This window comes from Abramis brama, assembly GCF_963993115.1.
Source record: "Abramis brama genome assembly, chromosome: 1".
Classification (NCBI taxonomy): domain Eukaryota; kingdom Metazoa; phylum Chordata; class Actinopteri; order Cypriniformes; family Leuciscidae; genus Abramis; species Abramis brama.
The window spans coordinates 6,236,589-6,248,902 of NC_139963.1; the positions used below are offsets into that span (position 1 = coordinate 6,236,589).

Here is a 12,314-nt window from a genome sequence, read left to right on the forward strand (position 1 = left end):
CGATGCCGTTTTCATCTTGGATCTGTATAACAATGATACGTCTGTTAAAACAAGCACTCTTGACAATTTGTGAATAGATCACCTTGCTATTAAATTTTGATGTGGGATGTAGTTTTTTAATCAGTTTTAAAAAGTCATTTTTTTCTTAGAGGAGTCCTCATACGCGCGTGTCGGTGATGTCGCAAGTGTTAGGCTATGTGGTAATGTTATGAATTTAGGCAAGGCAAATGAATTGTAGTTCCTAATATTAATTTAATAAAATAATAATTTAATACATTCATGGTAAAACGAGACAATTATCGTATTGATATCATCAATGGCATCTGCCATCAACGATATCGCTGACTATCGCCAATACATGATACTATCGTCTATCGGCACAACCCTACTCTCAACCACAATCAAAAGTCTGCTGACTTGACAGTTGTCCAGAAGACAATCATTGACAAGGAGGGTAAGTCACAAAAGGTCATCTCTGAAAAGGCTAGTTGTTCGCAGAGCGCTGTATTGAAGCATATTCATGGGAAGTTAACTGTAAGGAAAAAGTGGGGCAGGAAAAGGTGCACAAGAAACGGATGACAGCAGCCTTAAGAAGATTGTCAAGCGAAGCCGATTCAAGAACTTGGGAGAGTTTCACAAGGAGTGGACTGAAGCTCGAGTCAGTGCATCAAGAGCCACCACTCACAGACATCTTCAGGAAATGGGCTACAACTATCACATTCCTAGTACCAAGCCACTTCTGAACCAGAGACAACGTCAGAAGCATCTAAAGAGAAAAAGAACTGGACTGTAGCTCAGTGGTCCAAAGTCCTCTTTTCAGATGAAAGTTAATTTTGCATTTAATTTGGAAGTGTCTGGAAGAAGAGTGGAGAAGCACAGAATCCAACTTGCTTGAAGTCCAGAGTGAAGTGATTCCCTCCAGCAACTTCATCACGGAAGGGAACGCTCATAGGAGCATCTAAACGCAAGTACACAACCTCCTAATTCTTGCTGAACTTGTCCAAATCTTATTAAGCAAACAAACAAAGGTTAAATTTCTAGTGAATTGATTCTCTCAGGTTGCGGTCAAGAATTAGTGTCTAATGCTAGACATTTGGGACTCCGTTCATACTCCGCTAATAACATCACTTTCTTCTGTCACTGTTTGAATTAATGTTTGTGTGTTTTCATTAAAGGGATAGTTCACTTTGAAATTAATTTTTGGTATGTTTTAGCTTACCTCAAAGGCATCCAAGATGTAGGTGTCTTTTTTTCCGGAGTAGTATCAATTTTGATATTTTTAGGTCAAAACGTTCTTGTCTGTCAGTCATATAATGCAGGTCTATGGTCACTGTCTCAAAGCAGCATGCACAAAGTCCAAATTAAACAATTCCCCATCGTCCAAATTAAACAATTCCCCATCGTCCAAATTAAACAATTCCCCATCGTAAGTACACATTGATGGCTTAAGACACGAAACGAGCGGTTTGTGTGAGAAAACGAACAGTATTTATATAGTTTTTGTCCTCTTGTAAACACACACACCCAAATGATCAGAGGACGCGGGTGCTTCGGTCGGCGCAAGCGCCGGAAAGCGACGGAAAAGGTCAGAGGGCGCGGGCGCTTCGATCTGCGCAAGCGCAGGAAATTATCTCTCGCGCGTGTACGTCACTCATTGTTTACACAGAGATTTCGGAAGCCTTACCTTTCACTGTAAAGATCTAAACATATTTAGACGTACAGGAAATGGCAATGGAAGACGATTTCGATATATCAACAGACAACGTTGAATTTTTTACACAACCATATTTATTTGAACCAGAGTACACCGATCAAGAATCACGAATCACGAATGGAACATAGCAATGCCACAGCTACAAGACGACGAGGACATTGACAGTACCCCGTCATACACCTGCCTGACTGAAGATCCCGAGTTTTCTCCGCTGTTGAGCCGCAGCGTTTTGCACGTTGGCAGGTGTATGACGGGGTACTGTCAATGTCCTCGTCGTCGTCTTGTAGCTGTGGCATTGCTATGTTCCATTCGTGACAACATATGCTCTCTACTTCTGTTGGCATCTCACAACACTTGCTACAAGAACACCACCAATTTTGCAGAGATCTCTGTCTCTCTGAGGCTTGAAAACGTGCTGCTGCAGCGGATGCTTCCTCTATCGCTCTGAGTTCTTGATCGGTGTACTCTGGTTCAAATAAATATGGTTGTGTAAAAAATTCAACGTTGTCTGTTGATATATCGAAATCGTCTTCCATTGCCATTTCCTGTACGTCTAAATATGTTTAGATCTTCACAGTGAAAGGTAAGGCTTCCGAAATCTCCGTGTAAACAATGAGTGACGTACACGCACGAGAGATAATTTCCTGCGCTTTCCGGCGCTTGCGCAGATCGAAGCGCCCGCGCCCTCTGACCTTTTCCGTCGCTTTCCGGCGCTTGCGCAGACCGAAGCACCCGCGTCCTCTGATCATTTGGGTGTGTGTGTTTACAAAAGGACAAAAACTATATAAATACTGTTCGTTTTCTCACACAAACCGCTCGTTTCGTGTCTTAAGCCATCAATGTGTACTTACGATGGGGAATTGTTTAATTTGGACGATGGGGAATTGTTTAATTTGGACTTTGTGCATGCTGCTTTGAGACAGTGACCATAGACCTGCATTATATGACTGACAGACAAGAACGGTTTGACCTAAAAATATCAAAATTGAAACTACTCCGGAAAAAAAGACACCTACATCTTGGATGCCTTTGAGGTAAGCTAAAACATATCAAAAATTAATTTCAAAGTGAACTATCCCTTTAAATTAGTTTGTGTGTATTAGAGTAGTTCAATAAAGTCTTGTTTGATTTTACACATATACAAGTGTCTTGTGCCGTGTGCTTACAAGTTACTGGCTTAAACTGTAGATTTTGTTACCTTGCTCATAACCAGTGATCATAATTTTACGATAGTATTACCATCGGCCACTGGATAATGTCCAGAATTGATAAAATACCCTTATCTCAATTTATTGGTGGACAAATAGTTGACAAAGTGTTAAATATTAATTCTGAATCATTTGCATATTAATTCGGTTCTTGTTCACTGTAATTCAATCACCCTTTGAGTTATATTGATCCTAGTTCCCTTACACCGCAGAGAAATGTTACGGATGGTTTTATTTCATCTGCACACGCTGAAACACAAGCAGTTCTGCACATTCTCATTTTTCAGAATGAACAGAACTTGTCTGTGTTTTAGTGTGTGCAGAAGAATAAAACTAATGTTATGCCTGTTAATGTAATTGCCTCCTGCAGCATTAATGAAAGATCATGTCAGATAAAAGTGAAAAACATTCTACAGATGATATTTAATGTTTTGTCAGCTGGCTTTATTTCTTCAACAGCTTCAAGTTTAATGCACTTTCATGTTTTATACAGTTTGCATTTATTTTCACACACCACTTATTGCGCCTATATTGAGAATTTTCTCTGCAATTCGCCGTCTTTATTGTGCTGTCATTGATGGAAAAATTGGTTTGCTTATAGTAGGACTTGTAACAGTAAAGGAATAACACAAAGTAACCCAAGTATGCATGATGGATATCAGTGATGCGCGGGTTGATCCGAAATGAGCGGGTGCCTGCGGTCACCCGCGGTTACCCGCGGTTACGAGTCATCCAAAAATATTTTTAATGATATTCGGGTCGCGGTCGGTCGGGTCGTTTGAAATAAAGATGCCAATTAAACCTTTGTAATTTATATAGTTCTAGACACAATTTTCTATGAATACGTTTTAAATTTAATTTACACTTTATTGGCTGGATAACTGGCGCGAAGATGACGCACGAGCTCAGTCTGCAGGTAGAGATGGAGGCGGCAAGAGAAAAGGTGAAGACTGGGGAGTGGAAGCTCCGCAAATACACAAATAGAAAGAGCAAAGTGTGGGAGACATTTGCCGAAATAATAAAAGATGATGACCAAAGTGCTGGCTTTGTCATGTGTAGGCTACTTTTTGCGATGCTATTTACACATTTGATAACCACAAAACTGGCACGACCAACCAGGCACGGCGCCAGGATTCCAGTTTTGGATAAGCCAGACCAATTGTGGGTGGGCCTTAAATTAAAAACGTTAAATTAAAAAAAAAAAAAAAAAAAAAATTATCCAATCACTGCTTAACCTAATAAAAAAAATATTGACTAATAAAGCCTACTGTTATATTATCTGTGCGTATACATAATATAGATTTTAATAGCTTGATGCTCTTTAAATATTGTGTTGCATTGTTAAAGTAAATCCGCGATCGCTCTCCATGGTTCTGACCAAAGAAGAGCGCTTTGGAATCTCCATTATGCATACCTGGGCTGCAATTTCCGATAACATTGTCTCTTAGCGCGCTGCGATAACTTAACTAAAGGTGTACTACCACTAAAGGTATATCATTGCTAGGCGTCTTCAGGGCTATCATCCACTCGCGAGGCAGAGGCGCTGAGAGGCAGAGGCGCTGGCGCCCTCCTAGCAACGGCGCTGTTTTTGGTAAAACATGATTTTGACGACTTCATTAAGTTTTGTTTTATAGAAAACTCTTTTTAAAAGATTTTCGTTTTGTATAAATTGTATCTTAATTTTGAACAATGTTTTATCAATCAATTGCCCGTATTTATTAAATAAGCAAATATATAGCAGACAAAATAAGGCGCCGGTACGATCACTGCATGTGAACTGGAGGGCGCCGAAACTCAGCTTGTGCCTCACAGATTTGATAAATATAGGCTATATATTACAGAAAGCTTGAAATGTCTACTTTTAAACGAAAATATTCAAACCAAAATAAATAGGCTAGCCTAGGCTACTCTCTGATTATGTAGGCTAAAATCCATATGAAATGTGCATTTCTCTCTGGCGTTCATGGCGAGTCCGCAATCTCCGCATTGTCAACTTCATCTTTGTAGCGACACAGAAAACACCAGTTTATTAATAAACAATTAAATGTCTCCTTGCTAATTTAGACACATTCATAATCATTACTTTAACCGGTTCTTTGTGGCAAGCTTTATGCGTGCGGTCATTACGCTTATTCCTGTAGGCTAGCCTATTAAGTAAATTTAATATAAAGGGGCGATTTGTCCACGAATGGCTTAAATGAACAACTAGTCGACTAGAAAAAAAATTAGTTGGAGGCAGCCCTTATTCCACATATTCATACCAGCAGGCCATCTGGGTTGGGCGAGCGACCGTGAGCCGAGCGGAATATTCAGAAATGCGCTCTCCGCTCACGAGCTCTGATCGGAACAAACCCGAACCTCACTGTCTGCTGAACTTGCGCAGAAACATCAAAATAGACATAGCCAGCTTTTTAAAATTGTTTTTAAAACTAAACATTTAGACTATTTTAGTACAAATTATGAGCTTATATTGACGATTTTTTATAATTCTTGACAAAATTAGAATATTAAGTTATATTAAGACGCTACGATGAGCATTATAGCTACTTTTAAAAAAATGCGGGTCAGGAAGCGGGTCGGGTACAATATTTTCGTTTTCGTTTTTTTGCGGTCCGAGTTGCGGGCGGGTTAGTTGAAAACGTCGGTCGGGTGCGGTTTGTTTATACATTGACCCGCGCATCACTGATGGATATATGCGTGGTGGCGCAACTGGTAAATCAAGTGAGCTTGTGTCGCAGCGACCCATGTTGGAATCCAGTCAGTAGTGGTTCCTACATTCAATGTACATATATCTGTTCTCATTTTCTCACTGATGATAGGAGAGTTAAAATGTCAGTAAAAGGCAAATTCTTAAGCTGGGCCATTTTTATAAAGATTACTTTATTGTATTTGGAGCACACTATAATGATGCCATTAGCACACTTCAAGTGTACTTGAAATGCAATTTCAATGTGTTTTTAAAGCACTAAAATTTTGTTTAATTAGTTGTAAACACAAACCTCAGAACATTAAGTTGACAGTTTGGACTCCTCAGTCCAATACAGAGCAGCTTCACTCTTGAATCATGCAGGTCATTGTTACTCAGGTCCAGCTCTCTCAGGGGGGAGTTTGATGATTGTAGAGCTGAAGACACAATTTCACAGTGCTGATCTGTGAGATTACAGTCTGCCAAACTGAAAAAAAGGATATTTGATTAAAAGGCATGCAGGTGTCAAGACCAACTTCATCTATCATTATGTTAATATTTCAATTAAGTTGATTAATTTTTTCACACTCACAGAGCTTTTCTGCAGTTCCTCAGAGCAGGTAACAGTCTGCTTCGACCCTCTTGTGATGATATGATCTTGTACTTTTTAGGGTCAAACTCATCCATCCCCTCCTCTGACATCAGGATCATGTTTGCCAAAGTTGAACATTGTGCAAGAGAAAGACGTTTGTCGTGTGTTCCAGATTTTAAAAATGCCTGCATTTCTTCAACAATAGAATTATTCTTCATCTCAATCAAGCAATGTGACAGATTCATCAATCTTTCAGGGCTGACATTGTTTTTTTGACCTCGTTTGAGGTTGTGGATTATTTTCTTGATGCTCTCTGGGTTGTTCTCTGTGTGAATCAGCAGATCCTGTAAGAGCCTCTGATTGGACTCCAGTGAGATGCCATGAAGGAATCGAAGGAGAAGATCCAGGTGTCCATTTTTACTCTTCAAAGCTTTATTCATTGCTCCCTTCAGAAACACATCCAGAGGAACATTTCCAGACTGAGTTCTGGACTTTCCAGTGAGAAACATTTTCATAACTTCACTGTTCTTGTGTAAATAACAGAAAAACACATACAGTGCAGCAAAAAACTCCTGAAAGCTGAGATGTACAAAGCTGTAAACCTTCCTGTGATAAATAACAGATTCCTCCCTAAAGATCTCAGTGCAAATCCCAGAATACACTGAGGCGTCAGTGATGTCTATGCCTCTTTCAATCAGGTCCTCCTCATAGAACATCACATTGCCCTTCATCAGCTGATTGAAAGCCAGTTCAGCAAGTTTCACAATCACTTCTCTGTTGGACTGCAGGAGTTTCTCTGGATCTCTCTCTTCATATTTCTGGTTCCTCATACTAGTTTGAATGAGGAGGAAGTGTATGTACATTTCAGTCAGAGTTTGAGGGATTTCTGCACTGAGGTCTTGTTTCAGGATGTTTTGAAGCACAGTGGCTGAGATCCAGCAGAAGACAGGTATGTGGCACATGATGTGGAGGCTTCTTGCTCTTCTGATGTGTGAGATGATTCTGCTGGCTTGATCCTCATCACTGATTCTCTTCCTGAAATATTCCTCCTTCTGAGGGTCATTGAATCCCTGAATTTCTGTCACACGGTTTATGTATTTTGAGGGGATCTGATTGGCTGCTGCTGGTCTGGTGGTGATCCAGATGAGAGCAGAGGGAAGCAGATCTCCTTTCATGAGGTTTGACATCAACACACCCACTGATGAAGACTCAGTCACATCAGAAACTTTCTCACTGTCTGAAAACATCAGTGTTATTCTGCTTTCATCCAGACCATCAAAGATGAACACAACTGTACATTCATCATAAATCTTTGAGTCCAGATCTTGAAGTTCAGGATGAAAGACCAGCAGAAGTCTGTGAAGACTGTACTGATGATCTTTAATCAAGTTCAGCTCTCTAAATGGAAGCACAAATATGAAATCTACATCCTGATTGGCTTTTCCCTCGGCCCAGTCCAGAATGAACTTCTGCACAGAGACGGTTTTTCCAATTCCAGCGATGCCTTTAGTAAGAACAGTCTTGATTGTGTCTTTCTTCTCTCTTCTCTTCTCTTCTCCTCATATCCTAGTTCAGGTGAAGGATCAAAGATGTCATTGCAGTTGATTGGAGTGTCTTGGAGGGTCTTGTAACTTTTCTCCATCTGTAGCACCTCATGTTCTTCATTCACTCCTTCACTCTCTCCCTCTATGATGTACAGCTGTGTGTAAATCCTGTTCAGGAGAGTCTGATTCTCTTGTAGTTTGATTCCCTCAAATAAGCTCTCATACTTGTTCTTCATGCTGGTTTTGTGCTGGTCTTTGACTCTCTGCAGATCATCATGCACTGGCTGGTGAGAATCGAGCTGCAGGGCTGCTTCTGTGTCATGATGACTGATGTGTTTCTGACAGGAGGAGGATGTGCTGGTCTGACAGGACACATCTCTGATCTGGTCAGCTCTCCCACCACTGAAAACACACAAAACAGAGAGACACAAAAACAAACAGAAAAGACATTTGTGAACAAAGAACAATTATTTTAATATGTTTAATATGAAAATCATACAACATGTAGAAATAAGAGTTTGCCCTTTCAGACAAATTTCTATCTATTGTGGTGTGATATGATTATATGAAATTAATTTACATGTAAATGGCGACAGATGACAGAGACTGCAAACTCAGTGTGTTACTGCATTTCCTAGTTGCACATTAAAATCCCCTTTGCCACAAGTGAGGCATGTGAAAAGTCAGAGAAGATTTTATGTCTAAAGAACCTGCAACCTTTCCTTTAGAAATAGAAAATCACAGATTTTATACTGATCACAGATTTCCTTTTATCTTGATCAGCTGATATGAATCCTGATTTTTAAAAGTGTCATCAACATATGATTGGCAAGTTTAGAGATAATCAGTCTATTCATAGGAAGTTATTATTGGCTGATTTATGGCAGATCGATCAGATTTTCCTTACAAAACTTACATTTATATATTGATATAAAAAATATTGAAATGAGCAGAGATTTTCTGGCACCCTTAGCCATTCGTCACGACAACCAGATTGGGATCCACTGATTTTATTTATTCCTAGCCAGAATTTTCTCGTTTCAGTTTTTATTAAGATTGATCATTTCAGTGCATCACTAATTTAAAAGATAACTGTCAATTAGGGGTGGGAATTGGCAAAAATATGACGATTCGATAATATTGCGATATTTGGGCCACGATTCAATATTATTGCGATTCTTAACATATTGCGATACAGCAACTATTGCAATTCGATTCTGTAATGTATTGCGATTCATGTCCCTCATATTATTCAAAGGCATTACAAAAAAATGAGGAAAATAAGACTGCTCAACTCACTTCAAATGTCACATTTAATTCTGTGAACATTATCTTCTACACATTAACTGAAGTGCAAATACTTAGAAGGGTTTGTGCAAAAACTTTGTCCTTGAACATTCAGGACAGACCTTATTCTTGTATGTGAATGCTGTTTTACGTGAATATCATGACATGAGTGAAGCACAAAGCTTTGTTTACAAAAGAAAAAATAGGTTAGCAATTAAATGTTACATCGCAGCCATGGAAACATTTGGATTCATGACGAATGAGAGAGTTGTGCGTGAGCCCATAAATTTAAGCTTGTCGGCTTTGAATTCTGGTTTGCGATCTGGTCACCCGATTATCAGCGAATTTAACAATATTCCATTAGTTATTCCATATAGAAAGCTTGAATTGTCTACTTTTAAACTAAACAATTCAAAACGAAAAGAAACCCGACTAGCCTACTCTATGCTTAGGCCTATGTAGGCTATTCTGTATGAAGTGTTCATTTCTCTCTAGGCGCGTTCACTGCGAAGATGACAAGTCAGCATCGTCAACTTCATCTTTGCAGCCAACACTGACACAGAAAACACTAGTTTATTAATAAACAATTAAAATGTCTCCTTGCTATATTTTTGACACATTTATAATCATTACTTTTGCTGGTTCTTTGTGACAGCTGTTATGTGCGTTATTGGCAGCATCACTCCGGTTACATGAACGCGTCACCACCGCATCAGCACCGAAAACATGGAGATTTTATTTTAGAGAATAATCGCACAACCTATTCGATATTCTATAATTAAATAAACTACTCGAATATTCAAAAATCGTGACTCACCCCTGCATGGAATCTCAATTGTTTCTTTTCCCAAATCTTCACTCACATTATAAACGTTTCTTCCTTGGTTCGCTTTTAATTAGGCCTATTATTTTCGTATGCTTTACTGTGGTGAAGTATAGCACTATAGGACAGACAGCTTACTTTTTTCATTGTACGGCAAATTCTTTTTAACACAGTTTGTGCTTGTTATTAGACATGCGGCGTGTCAAGTTTATTTGTAAATAAAATTTACATTTTTACAAAACATGTTTTATTAATGGTAGGGTAAATGGGGCTAAAGGCGCACTGGGGTATAATGTGCGTTTTTGATAATTTTCACAAAGATTTCATGGCCCACTGAATATGTTGTTGTATAAATAACAAACTGATGCAATATATCAAAAGTAAGAACAGACCATTTGCTTTTCAGTTAGTTTGTATGAGTCATTGTTAGTAGTGTAGTTTACCTGGGGTTTTCGTATGTTCCTGGTTTATAACATGCCTTGATCTCGGGTCTGGATTGTTTATGTTTTGCCTTTTGTTATTAAATCTGTTTAAGCATTTGGATTGGCCCTGGCCTTATCCTTGCGCACCCGTTACAGTGGGTAAATTTCATAAAGAAAGCAACATTTTGAGCAAAAAGCTGAGAAAGTGACTAGCAGCCTTGTCACCTGACCTGAATACTGTGCGCTGATTCGCTAAAGCGGACTTATCGGGTTGTGTTCACAAACAACAAGAGTGCTTGTCGGTTTCTGCTAAAACGTGAACTTGCGATGCCTTGAGAATCATGGACAATACCGGCTTTTGTGACAAAACGTGTTTAAAGCCCTATTCGGACAGGACTAGTTTAACATGGAGAGGTGGGGTAAAGTAATAATTACCAGAGCTTCTCTGTGATTTTAGTCCCGTCCGAATGTGAATCTCAGTAATCATTACAGATAATGTGAGTAAAGATTATATAATAATAATAATTTGTTACATTTATATAGCGCTTTTCTATGAACTAAAAGCGTTTCACATATAAAAAGGGCATATGGAAGGGGGGAATCTCCTCAACCAACACCAGTGTGCAGCTCCACCTGGATGATGTGACGGCAGCCATATTGTGCCAGAACGCCCACCACACACCAGCTCACTGGTGGAGAGGAGACAGTGATGAAGCCAATCAGTATATGGGGATGATGGACAGAGGCCAAGGGGCAAATTTTGGCCAGGATGCCAGGGTTACACCCCTATGGTATTTATTTAAAACCCCTAAAATCCCCACTGTTGCTCTTAAGCCAGCTTTCTTATTCCTGATATGATTTAGTGCGATTTTAGCTGATTTTTGAGCAGTAGATCTCTCCCCATTTGTCATTTCCTCTCCATCAGAGTAATCAGGCGTTAACTGTACATGACTTATTTCTCAGGCATCTTTAGAGCTCAGTGTTCACCCAAACAAGTGGCACCATCACACACAAAGCCCAACTCAAGGAGGGAAAATTAGAGCCGAATGTAAAGATTTTCAGTCTCCCAACCTCAAAGCAAATCTTTGAGTCTCCAGCAAGACCTTCCTTTCAACGGTCTATTCTGATCTTTTCACATTTTGTGAAAAAAAACAAGACAAAGTGGAATGTTCAGTTACTCATCCAAATGTCTTGTTTACTGTAACTCCCAACAATAGTAAAAGTAGAATATTCTGGCTCTGAGTGCATCAGAAAGATATGTGGCATTATAAATACAGTTTTCATACATAAAAGTTTAGGGGCCCAAACTTCTAGTGCAGGCTGCATGCATTACGTTATTCAGTTTTTTCATGAAGAAAGTACTGGGATTTTTAATGACCACAGAGAGTCAGGACCTCGGTTTAACGTCTCATTCAAAGTAAAAAGGTCCGGAAAAATTACCTCAGGTAATACTAATCCCATGCGAATAGACCCGCTGTAAATATATACGTTTGATTGTATATTGTATATGATTTTTCAAGTATGGAGACGCTTGAAAAAGCATTCAGTTGCGTTCTAGACGCTGGGACAAGCTCAAGTGTTTTCCACACACCATTCAGATCAGAAAGAAGATCGAAAGCACTTGTTAGAGGCACGAACTATCTTTCAGAGTTAGGTAAGTGCCTATGACCAACACAATCCAACCTGAAGTTAATTAATACATCGTTCCACCGGACATAACTGTTTTATATAAAGATAGGTTGTTTGCACACGTGATATCAGGAAGCAACATACATGACGACACGACAGGAGAGGGACGGCGGTGTGTAAATTAAGTTACTCCTCCCACTTCTGCTAGTTTTACTGAGATATCTTATCCCGTGCAAATTGGCCATTAATATTACAGATAGAGATGCATCTCTAATTACAGACGTCCTGTGGTTATTATTACATCTACCCTTGTAAAGTTAATCACGTCCGAATAGGGCTTTTGATTCAGAATGTGCTATATGTGGAGGATAACGCACAGCAGTCAGTTCATTTTTTTTTTAAACATGCC

The 12,314-nt window shown here is 39.3% G+C and overlaps 2 protein-coding genes across 5 annotated transcripts in view; one reads left to right on the forward strand and one right to left on the reverse strand.

The window, feature by feature from the left end:
* The window catches only part of LOC311079770 (uncharacterized protein), a 186,253-nt gene that overhangs the window by 65,342 nt on the left and 108,597 nt on the right, over nucleotides 1–12,314 (forward strand). The gene's annotated exons all lie outside the window — the stretch shown is intronic.
* Nucleotides 1–12,314, reverse strand: part of LOC311079600 (NACHT, LRR and PYD domains-containing protein 12-like) — a 137,040-nt gene that overhangs the window by 31,360 nt on the left and 93,366 nt on the right. The window lies entirely within an intron of this gene.